A 12111-nucleotide genomic window follows, 5' to 3' on the forward strand; every position below is an offset into this window, starting at 1 on the left:
GTCAGCTTTAAAAACGCGTTTTCTGCTAAGGGCATATCGAGTCTTGACATGAGAATGCCAGAGTGAGCTGTGAAATGGTTCCCAGCCTCCTAAGCTTGACTGTCTGTTGCCCTTTCTTTAGAAAGACGTGCGTAAACACTTGTATAAACATGAGATTCCACAAGAATCAGCATTTATACTGCTTGAATATGAAAAGCTACTAAATGGAGAGCTAAGGATGTTACCTGGGGTCCAGAATGGTACTTGTCACTAGCTAAGTCAATAAGGATAAAAACATAACACCATAGATTCAATTTATATACATAAAATATATGTATATAAATATATTTTATATTTATATACATATGTTTTCATATAATATATGAATATATTTATCATTCATATATTCATCATGGGTTTAACATTTTTCTTTTGTACTAATGTCTATGTTTTATATACAAAAATATACTGCATATTTATACGCCCAAGCCACTTCACACATGCTGGGACACCAGAATGCACCTGCTCGGATGTGCAAATCCAGATTCACCCCACCTGATTGCACTCAGCAGGCTGCTCTCCACTTTCATTCACCATCATCTGGGTTAGGATATACACACAGGGAAGAGATTGTCTGCCTCCTGAAACATGTCTCCAGGCCTGAGGCTCGGAGTCCTGTCACCAAGATGCCAGAGTCCAAAGCCCTCCCCCCCCCAGACTCCATGTTTAAATCAGTGAGAAAAATAGCAGCGGGTTAACTGTCATCTGCTCGCTGACTATGCAGAGGAGCTTGGGGAACCAGATGTTTATCTGGGGCACATCATTTAAGAAAGCATTAAGAAAGCTTTAGAGTGTCCTTTAATTTGGCATGTTGCAAGAGATAGATGAGGGCATTTCTGGGCCTCTAATCTACCCAGGATGATGGACACTGGATAGTGACCTTTAATCCACCCCCATCACCACTTGGACCTTTCACCATCTACATCGCCCTGAAACCACCACTGGCCTACTTCAGGCCTGTTCTATCATCTGTCTCATTTGACACACTGCTGTCACAGATTTTACCACCCCAGAAAGAAGAAAAATTGCATTGTATTCTTTTTCCTGGAGCATCAACATCGAAATCTGCCTCTGCTGTTGAGTAGCCCGGAGCTGGCTCTTCTTACCTGGACAGCAAGGGAGTAGGCAAGAACAACACCTTTGTCCCCAGGCTCTGATTCACTGCTCAAAGCTGGCAGAAAATCTGGCAGCCTTTTTAACGACGCCTTGCATGCCCACCTGCAACAGTTTTGCTACATGGAGACAGGCAAATGCTGTTTGCAGCTTGGTCAGCTTGCACCAAATTACTTTGCTCAGAAACAAAGCTTTTCTGGGGGCATTCCAGAAATGGTGGGAGGCTGCTGAAAGCCATAGTGCCAATCTCCAACAGGAGACAGCACAACCCAGGCATGACTGTCCTAGCTTTAGCCCTAGAGTCGAAATAGGAGTTAATCCAGTTCAGCATTACAAGCTTTGTGTCAGGGTAGGTGTGAAACAGTCCAGGTGCTCAGGACAAGCTGTGATAAAACATAAGATGAGAGTGTAATGAGGAGCTGGCAGAAGCTGTCTTGACCGTGGTGCTGACTACTGCAGGTTCTGGAAAGCTAGAGAAACTGCTAGTCGCTGCAGGCTAGAGCCCTGGAAGCCCAGAGAAGGAGGGAGGTCAGGTAGTATGTCCTTTAGATGAACGCTTTCTCTCTACAGTTGCCATACATTGCCTATGGCACATGTTGTCGTTGGAGACAGATGTTTTGCAGGATAAAAGTTAAACTGCCATGAAAGTCAAGAGACAAGATAAGAAAAATACTTTTCCATCTGGATCTGAAAGGATATTCGTATAAAATAACTGATTTATATAAAATATAGAGATTATACCAAGCAAATTTGCCATAATAATATGCTGAGAAAGCCTGGAAAACCTAAGAAAGCAAACCTAGACCAGGTAACATTTATATACTAGATCATCGATGACTTCTAAAATCAGCGTTTGTAATTCACTTATGTTAGATAGATGAAACAGCAAAAATCCAGCTGCACTAGTCTGAAAAAAAGTACAAAATCTTTTGTTGGTAGTGATGCCGTGAAAAGCCGGAATTGAAGACTCAATAGTCGGAAGACTATTAAGCAGGTATTCTTTATTACAGCGCCGGGCACACGGGGGACCTCTCCTCAAAACGTGTGCACCGAAAGGACACACTTACTTGGTATTTATTCTATGTTAACATACACATTCATTACATTTGCAAGAAATGCTTATCATAGTTTTACTGAGAACTCATTAGTATATGGTAATGTCCGTCGCGCATGTTTGTTTGGCGTCTCTCGGTGATCGGCGGGGTCTTCAGATTATCCTGCAGCCTCCTTATCTCTGTAGTCTGCATACCTGTTCTCCCAAGGCCCAGGTGCCTACTGGGATTATTCAGGAGTCCCTTATCTTGCAGCTGTCCCATCCCAATTATTCACAAAGAACCAAGACTTGTTTTGGTTGTGCAATGATTCTGACCATCTGAAGTGATAACATCCCCTACATGTTACATTTGTTACATTTACAGTTATTAGTAGAGAAACAACAGTTACAGTGATTCCTTTTCCTGCCTTCAGTTACAAAAAAAAATCTGCAAATGGGATCAGGAAGAAATTAAGAAGCTACCAGTAATAAATAAGATGTACTGCCACATTTGTGGCAGTAGACTAGATAGACCCCTCCTAAACTCTTGCATGGTTAAATAACCTCCTCTCTTGTTTTCAGACATCAGAATTTTTATATACAGGAAATGGATCCTATAGGAGACACGTTGAATTCACAGCAGACTGTGTAAATATTTCCTGACACCATTATCATTGTATGGTATTTGGCCTGTGTCCCTCCTTGTCATAAAGGCTTCAAGAAGAAAAAGAATCATTAGTCATAGTTAGAGAAACAAATACAGGTAAAGTGCAGTCTAAAGACAAAACTTAAAATGGTTTAAAAAATGGGAAAGACAAGTGTTAGTGTCCCCAAAAGCCTCCTTGTTGCTAAATTGTATCTGCGAAGCCATGTTGATTGGCCTGAATACTCTCCCGTAGACCTCAGTCAAGAAATACAGTTTATTTGTATCGAAGTGAATATTGACCTTCAATACCTGCTAGTACTTACATCTTTCTTGGTAACATCTCATGGGTCAATGCTTGACCATCAAAGGTGGTTATAGGTCGTGACTTAGTACGTGAGACACCGTCATCCTTGTGAGCTTGCTGGTCGGATGGGTGGGAGCAGGGCATGCCATCGAGATCCAAGTTCACAGAGCGGTCAGGTTATCCACCAGTTCCACCCACCCATCAGCTCGGCTTTTGTTGTCTGAAAAGCAAAAAGGGTTCTGCTCTGGTCCCTCAACAGCAATTAAACACCTTGAAATAAGTTGTGACTGTTGATAGAAAGTCTCTATGAAACAAATAAGGGAAATTACTGAGGTTCTTGTATTTTTCATGATAACAAACTTCCACATGCAGTGTGCTGAACCAGATGTATGCAACAAGGCCTTGCTGCACTTCAGTAATTTCATATGCCTAAAGAGGAAATCAGTGCTGAACACATTCCAGAGCAGTCATAGAAATACCAATGCTTCTGAATGTTTCCTCTAGCCTATGGCTCTTCCATCATTATTATAAAGCAATTCTTCCAATACCATTACTCCAGTGCAGAATACCATGAATGCTGAAACTCAGATTTAGCAGTGAAAAAACACTGTTCTTCAAACCAATCTGTCAATCCGGAGAAGAAAAACGGCAGACGAATATTTATGTTGTTCAGTGTGGTTTTTTTCTTTCATGGTATTAAATCAGTTTAACTTTGGTTTCTGGAAAATAAGTTGCCCATCATCACAAATAAGCAATTGTTTAAAATTAATTCTGGCTCTAAGCATTCTCTCAAGGTTTTCTTTGAAAAAAAGGGACCTAAAATTAGGCATGATTTCTGGGTGGCCTGAATGGTCTGCTAGCTGGTGGTCCAGAGAATCAGCAAGTTCAGCTGAAGTATAATGGGACTGCAGAGGACTTATTTACATATTAATTTAGGCATTCATCTCTGAAAACATTGATTCTTTTTCTCTCTGTTTAAAAACTGGTTCCATATGAAGTCAAAGGATTCTGAAAATAAACACTGATTTACTCCCTTGAATGCATTGATCAGTATATCCACGGTGTCTTTTACTATTAGGCTATACCAGCACACAGGCAATTTGTTCCACTCCAAAAAACCGCAGCGAACCATTCTAGCTTGCTGAGAGATGATACCGACAGCTTAGCAGACTGAGAGAGCAATTTGTCTGTTCTGTACAGAGACATAAATCTTTTCTCCTAACAGCTTTGTTTAAGGGACAGAACTGCTTGCTTCTACACTTGAACCTGCCACTGACACACACATGGTCATGGTGCAAAAGAAGCTGTACTGAGGAAGAACGTTTACATTTACAACAGCCGACTTAAATAGTGTTGCCCTCTCTAATGTGAGTTTATACAGCTGCAGAGTTCATGTTGTCATTCGAACTTTCAGTGCTGCAGTGCTTGTGGCCCTGTGCCTTACTACAGCACACACGTACAAATTCCACCTGCGCCTTCCCGGGACAGGGGCAGCTCTTGCGTTCAAGCATTACACTCGAGATGTGTCCCTGTCGGCCTCCCAGGGCCCTGAGGAAGAGGCCTATCATCACAGCTCATCAAGCTGCAGGAACCGCGTTCCTCTCTCCAAAATCTTCTGAAAACAAGCGGAATGACAGATTTTTCCATGCCCCCCTAGATTGTACTGCAGCAATTAAAAAAATGGACAAAGGCTCAAATTTTGTGAGTTGGATACCCTCCACAAAAGAAGCTATCGATGTGGAAATTTTTACTCTATTTGAAAATGAAATTATTAAGTTATGTAAGGAAAAACCGGTTTATCATTAAAAAGAGGAAAATATAGATGCTTGTTATTAGTGTATAATCTTACACTTGGCTAAGAATATTGTAAAGGCTGCGCTAAGGTCCGGGTGAAAGACTTCTTGCCCAGAATTATGCCCCTGACAGATGCCCACAGCAAAAGCTTAGGGAAGAGCGTGAGCTAAGCACAAGCAGGTGGTGATAGCTTTGCCATCCGGGCTCCAGCAATTACCATTTTAAGGATTTGCTGAATAGAGGTTGCAACTGGACAATTATGTTTAATAGCCCTTGATGGATCTTGCTAGTAGCTACTAATCGAAAAGGGAGGCTGTTTTGTCACTTCATGACTGATTAGTTGCTTTGAAAGCTCTCAGTGAGGACCTTGTGTGAGGCTTTTTAGTAATCCAGGTACACTGCAGAAGCCAAATCACCCTTATTCATATGCTCGCTCACTTTCTGAAAGAATGCCCTCAGGTTTGAGGCGAAGCTGTGCAGGTGCCCTGCAGCCTCTGGAAAAACCGGCATCGCATTTGTTGCCCCTTGTCTTCTGGGACAACTGCCAGAGCCAGTTAAATAACAGCTAGCGGTTCAACAATTTCATATTTTGTTTAAAATAGCCAGTGAAAGCATCTGATTCTACCGTTATGAATTTCTTTGAAATTAGCCATAGTGCCTGAAATATCAGCCCTGAAGGCAAAATGATCCCTAGCTGTTAATTTTCCTTCTCTGGAGATATTCAAGACCCGCCTGGACAAGGTCCTGTGCAGCCTGCTCTAGGTGACCCCGGCTTCGGCAGGGGGGTTGGACTAGATGATCCACAGAGGTCCCTTCCAACCCCTACCATTCTGTGACTCTGTGATTCTGTGATTTCTTGTTGCTGCAACAGGTTAGATGTTTTTGTGGAGCAAACACTAAAATCCTGCAGCCTGAACTCCTCATGACTACATTTCAAGAAGATTAGAACCTCTGTATTGCCACCGCTGACTGGCAAACTTTATGCTTAGCTGAAACACGTATTTGAGGGAAATATGTCCTCAATGCCTTTGAAAATGAAAGGAAGTTTATTAATAATACAGACCAGTAACATCTGATGTATATCTGATGTATATCAGCTCAAATAACATCCCTGCAGATACAACAAAATAAATAAAAATTACATTATCTTCTCTAAAAATATACTAGCCTTCTGTAACAGTTGTGCACTTTGTATGTATATATGTATTTCAAGGGTTATTTAAAAAACTTATTTCAACTGGCTCCAGTCACTGCTATCCAGAAAACACTGAGCAGCTAGTGTCTGGACCACTATCTTCTTCTAATCTTGACCTTAACTATGAGGTACAAAACTCTGAGGCCATTTAGAGCTAAACTGCCTCATTTAAAACTTGCCTATTAATCCTGAGCTAAAAATACCCATATTTCTGTAGATATCTGGTCTATTTTTAGATGAGACTGTAGTTACATGTATTTATCAAAAGAGATGCAATTAACAAAAATGTTACAGACCATACAATTATACGTATTGTGTACTATATATATAAAAATCATCATCTTTTTAGTTAATGTTGGGGTATATGCACCTCCATTATTTTCAGTGGAGAGAGGTGATGCTGCGCCAGCTAAGGTTCTGGCCCAGAGGCAGATTTCACATAATTAAGAGGCATTTATAAAAATTCGGGAAAAGGATTTGGCTCCAAATTACCCATTGTTAATAAAAAGAAATAAATAAAAAGCAAATGGCTGTGTATCAACAGTGTTGAAATGAAGAGTGAAGTGCCAACAAATGGATCAGAAGTGGTGGTACAGCATAAAGATCCACGGCAGTTCATTCCAAGTAACATATTGATGCATACAGGTACGTACGTGCACAGGTTGGTGTACACATCTAAACAGTGCATCAGTGCAACATGCAGATACGTAATTAAGCACATGCATGTTTATCTACATACACACATCTACATGAAAAATGTGAAATTACAAATACTCTCTGTGTGTCTGTACCAATGAGGATAAATTACATAACGAGGTGGTGACAGCATGGCTTTCAGTTCTGAACTAGTTTTTGTTAAATCTGCTCAGAGCAAAAGCCAAGGAAACCCTGCCTGCCTGCAAAAGAAAAAACAATCCAGAGAAGAGAGCCAGGTTACCACTTAACACCGAACATGCACAAAAGATGGGTAGGGGCAGCTTTCACCGCACCTCCTCTCTCTGTTCTCATCTGGCTGCTGATCGGTGTGTCCTCACGGGCTGGGGAGCCGGGCACCGGAGCAGTCACAGCTAACCAGCGTGCACCCCGGGACCCCGAGTGCGAGCCCCCTGCCAAGCCTGTGCGGAAAGCTGCCTTCGTTGGGCAAAGCCACCTCAGCCAGGCCGCTGGTCACTGATCCCTGAGGCCGGAGGCAGCCCAATGCAATGCCAGTTCTGGGTCCTCAGGTCCTCTCAGACACCCCGGGGGAGCCCGCCAATACACAAGACAGGATGATTTTGAAGAACGTAAATGGACCGAGGTCTTCTAAAATGTCACTGGCTGACAAAAAATAAGGGGAAAAAAATCATTCCTTGATGAATTCCGCAGGCTTCTTTAAACTGATCCCCAGGATGACTAATACAAACAGAAAGCTTCTCACTGTTGGACCACGAGACAAGACGGGAATAGACTGAAAGTTGTCAGTATTGGGTTTTAAAGGCATCCATCACACATTGGTACAATGGTAGCAGCAGTCTCCAAAATGCCAATTATTCAGACACACTGAACCATACGATGCTACACAAATTGAAGGAGTTTGACTTTATTACAAATATTTCTGTCTTTTCCTGTTAAGAACGTAGAGCATTATGTAGTGATGTAGAACTGTCTTGTTAATTTAACCTCGGAGAGCATTTTTCTCCAAGCAAACAGTAACAGAGGTAGAAACTAGTTTTCCTCTCTCACTTGCCTTGACTGTGATGGGGCTTAATAAAAAAGTTAATAACAGTCTTGACTAAATCTGCATTTAATCTTCTTTTGCCATGAATGGAGTGACAGCAATTTGCACAATCTGATGATTTTTTCCTTCTTTGCTTCATGACAGTAGCTGTATAAAACAGTTTCAGATTATTCACTCTTATCGAAAGAGGGATTAAGACCATAGATATTTACAAAAAATGTGTGTTGTTCATCAATTTCTACTCAGTAATGTATTTTTCTAGATGACAAAACATAATTTTATAAACAGGCATAATAATGCTTTACCATTTAAAACCATTGCATCATTTGATTTTGATCTACATAACTGGGTATTGTTAGAACAAAAAAACTTGCAAGTAAGAGATAAAGAGAAATATTTATTCTATAGTCTTACCTATTTACTTGAATCAGTATTTGATTTACAGCTAGGTGAGTCCTTAAAAATATGGCCTCTGAATTACATTTAATTTCAGATACGTCTAATTTCAGATTTTTTTAGGAGTCTTTGCACGGTCCATCAGAAAGAAGAGTTTTATGCTTTTGTGCTCCGCTTCTCTCTCATAGTAGAGACATAACCCTGGATATCATAATCTGTTATCACAGACATGATTTCAATATTACTTTTAATTTGGATGATCAAGGGGAAAAAAGGGGAATTTTTATAGATTTCACTTAAATCTAACTTAAAGTGAGCGAAATGTAGAGTCATGCTGTGTACACAGATTTATTCAAGAAAATTCATCCCTGTAGACTATTTTTCTGTTAACATCGTTGAGATAAAACCCACAACCAAATGGCCGATTTCCATGTAAATGCCGTCTGGGAGACATTTCCATTCTTTAAGTTGCACTGCCCTCTGGGGGAGATGATCTTCAGATATATCTCCATATCCATGGCAAGAGAACAAAAGCTTTCCTGAGTTTTCTCCTTCAGTTTTGAAGGCTGAACATTTTGCTTCCTCCAAACTTTATGCTGATGCTTGGTACGATTTTGGCTTTGCAGCACAAAGATGAGAGAAGCCCCATGACAGTGACCTTTTATTCCCTTGCACACATTGTATTTTTTGCGTGTGTGCTTGGAAATCTCGTCTGGGAAGGCCTGGAGCTGTTTTTACATTTTTCTGAGATTTGTGAATGTAAGGTAGTCTATCCATGGTGAAAGGTCTGATGCTGCTGTACCGTAGTGCTGGATGCTTCATGAAGCAAGGTCCTGGAGAAACATGCTCACAGCTTCTGCACAACTGGAAGTGGACAGAAAACATGTTGGGATCAACATTTTTCACAGAATGTTTTAACTTCTGTTCACACAGTGCACATTCCTAACACATACATGGGCACTGCCACACTGTGTGGAGAGCTGCTGGACTTTGGCTGTGCATGCTGCATGCGTGGTCGCCCTATGTACACCCAGCGCCTCCTGCAAGCCTTAGGGTTTATTCTGTGTATGCCAGGCAGGATATTCTTTGCACTGCGTTCCCAGCGTCCTACTTGCTTGTTCCTTCAAACAACGAATGCAATGAACAGTAACTCCATCACTGAGGGCAGGAGCTCATGGCAACAAGGGCAGCCTCCCTCAGCGTGAGGCTGGCAGGCAACTGGTCCGCCTCCTGTCCACAGCGATATCAGGATTCTCCCTCTCATGCTGTTGGCCAGTATGTTGAAGCACTAACAGTAAAGTATGGATTTGGAAAAGCCTAGCCTAAAGCATAAGCCTGTTTGGTGTACCTTGTTCTGTCCAGCTCGCCCTTCCTCTCAGCAGTCTGAGGACAGAATCTCAAGAGACAAAATGGTCACCAGGGCTTTTCTGCTGCAGGTCAAAGTGTGTGTAGCCATGTCTGGGATCCCCCACAATGCAGTGATTCGAAGATCCGGTAAGAAAAACCTAACAGTACAATGTATACTGTTAAGCAGGTATTCTTTATTGCGGCGCCGGGCACACGGGGGATTTCTCCTCCAAACGTGCGCGCCAGACACCCTGTTGCTTCAGGTTAAATACAATCACACAGGTAATTATTCATTATATTTCTAGGAACTAATTAGCATATGTAAATATCTTTCACGCATGTCTGCTAGTATCTTTGGGTGGTCTTCGGGGGTCCCAAGATGAAGGCCCATCCTCTTCATCACGCTGTTCACTGATTGACATTTGTTTTCTGCGCAAACTCAGTTCTAGCATTACGTATATCATGTCCTTCAGGTTGTTTTGCTCCAGTCTTGTTGCTCTCTTGGTGCCTCCTTATCTCTGTAGCTTAGCGCATTTGCCCTCCCAAGGCTGAGCTGTCTGGAGTAGAGTTATTTAGGAGTCTCTTTTATCCCACAATTATCCCAATTATTTGCTGAAAATCAAGACCACTTTTGTTTCACTTAATTATTTTGTCTAACGACTAAGTGATAGCTTGTGCCCATGTCCTTCCACTACATTCCTTAATGAGAAAACAGGGATTAGTGTAACAGTTATATTGTTAGATCACTATGCATGCAGAAATACAAGTTACAATACTAAAGACTACTAAAAACTAGAGAATATTAAGGCCTTTTTGTTGTAGTTTCACATTTCTTACAATCCTCTCTATCATTCCCCCCTTTTCTTTTAAGACTTTTGCTTCTTTTAGATCAAAAAGTCTTAGTAATCATTAGATCAGTCTATTCTTACATTGCCAGCATAATTGATTACAGCACTTGCAGCACTGAATCATTATGCAGGCCAAAACACATACACCTACTATCACAAGAGCTAGGAAAAATAGGTTCTTTAACCAGGATAAATTTGGTAGCCATGAGGTGAGTTTATTCCACATTTCCTCAAATCCGTAGGAAGTATCATCTTTAACTACTTCGTGTAATATTCTGGTGTTAAATAAATCTTACCTTGTTCACTTGCTCCCAAATCTTTTACTAATTTCATATCTTCTTTTGAATATTTAAATTCCATTTCTGTATCTACGAGTTTACCGTCTGGTACCAGTGCCAAGGTTTTTACAAAACTTCTTTCTGCTGCCCTTTTAGCCTCTTGATCTGCTAGTTTATTTCCCAGTTCCTGTTCAGTGTTACCTTTTTGATGTCCTCTGCAATGCATTATTGCCACTTGTTCTGGTAGATTTATAGCATCCAAAAGCTGTAAGATTTCTTTTGCATGTTTGATCTGTTTACCTTGAGCTGTGAGCAGTCCTCGTTCTTTCCACAATGCTCCATGAGCATGGACGACCCCGAAGGCGTATTTGGAGTCTGTCCAAATATTTATTTTCTTTCCTTTCGCCAATTCTAAGGCTCTGGTTAAAGTGATTATCTCTGCCTTTTGAGCAGACGTACCTGCAGGTAAAGGTTCTGCCTCGATTACCTTGTGTGCGGTGGTTACTGCATACCCTGCTTTACGAGCTCCGTCTTTTATGAAGCTGCTTCCATCGGTGAACCAGGAGTCCTCTGTGCTTTCCAACGGTTCCTCCTTTAAATCAGGTCTGCTGGAATAGACTGTTTCAATAGTCTCCAAGCAGTCGTGCGTTAGGGGTTCCATAGTGGCGGAATCTTTACTAAGAAAAGATGCTGGATTTACAATGTTAGCTGTCACAATATTAACATCATCTTGTTCCACCAAAATAGCCTGGTACTTTAGGAATCGGGATGGTGAGAGCCAATGGTCCCCTTTTTGTTCCAATACTGCAGAAACTGTGTGTGAGACTATGACTGTCATTTTCTGGCCCATAGTGAACTTACGAGCTTGTTGAATGTTAAGGACAACTGCTGCCACAGCTCGCAGACACCCAGGCCATCCTTTGCTTACCTCATCCAATTGTTTGGAGAAATATGCCACTGCTCTCTTGTGCGGCCCCAGCTGTTGAGCGAGCACTCCCAGGGCAATGCCTTGTCTCTCGTGAGAAAACAGCCAAAAGGGTTTTAGAACATTTGGAAGTCCAAGAGCCGGGGCTCTCACAAGTTCCTTTTTTAACTGTTCAAAAGCCCTTTTTGCATCTCCGGTCCAAATTAGGTATCTGGCATTATTTTTCAACAGTTCATATAAGGGCTTTACCATTAGTCCATAATTATATATCCATAGTCTACACCATCCTGTCATTCCTAAAAAGGTTCTTAATTCTTTTACCGTTTGTGGTTCTGGAGTCCGGCAGATTGCTTCTTTCCTCTCTCTTCCCAGTTCTCGTTGTCCTCTTGAGATTTTGAGTCCGAGGTAAGTCACTTGTTGTTGAATCATCTGAGCTTTCTGTTGAGAAACTCGATAACCATTAAGTCCCAGAAAAT

Source organism: Opisthocomus hoazin, chromosome 2, assembly GCF_030867145.1.
Source record: "Opisthocomus hoazin isolate bOpiHoa1 chromosome 2, bOpiHoa1.hap1, whole genome shotgun sequence".
In the NCBI taxonomy this organism is placed as follows: Eukaryota; Metazoa; Chordata; class Aves; order Opisthocomiformes; family Opisthocomidae; genus Opisthocomus; species Opisthocomus hoazin.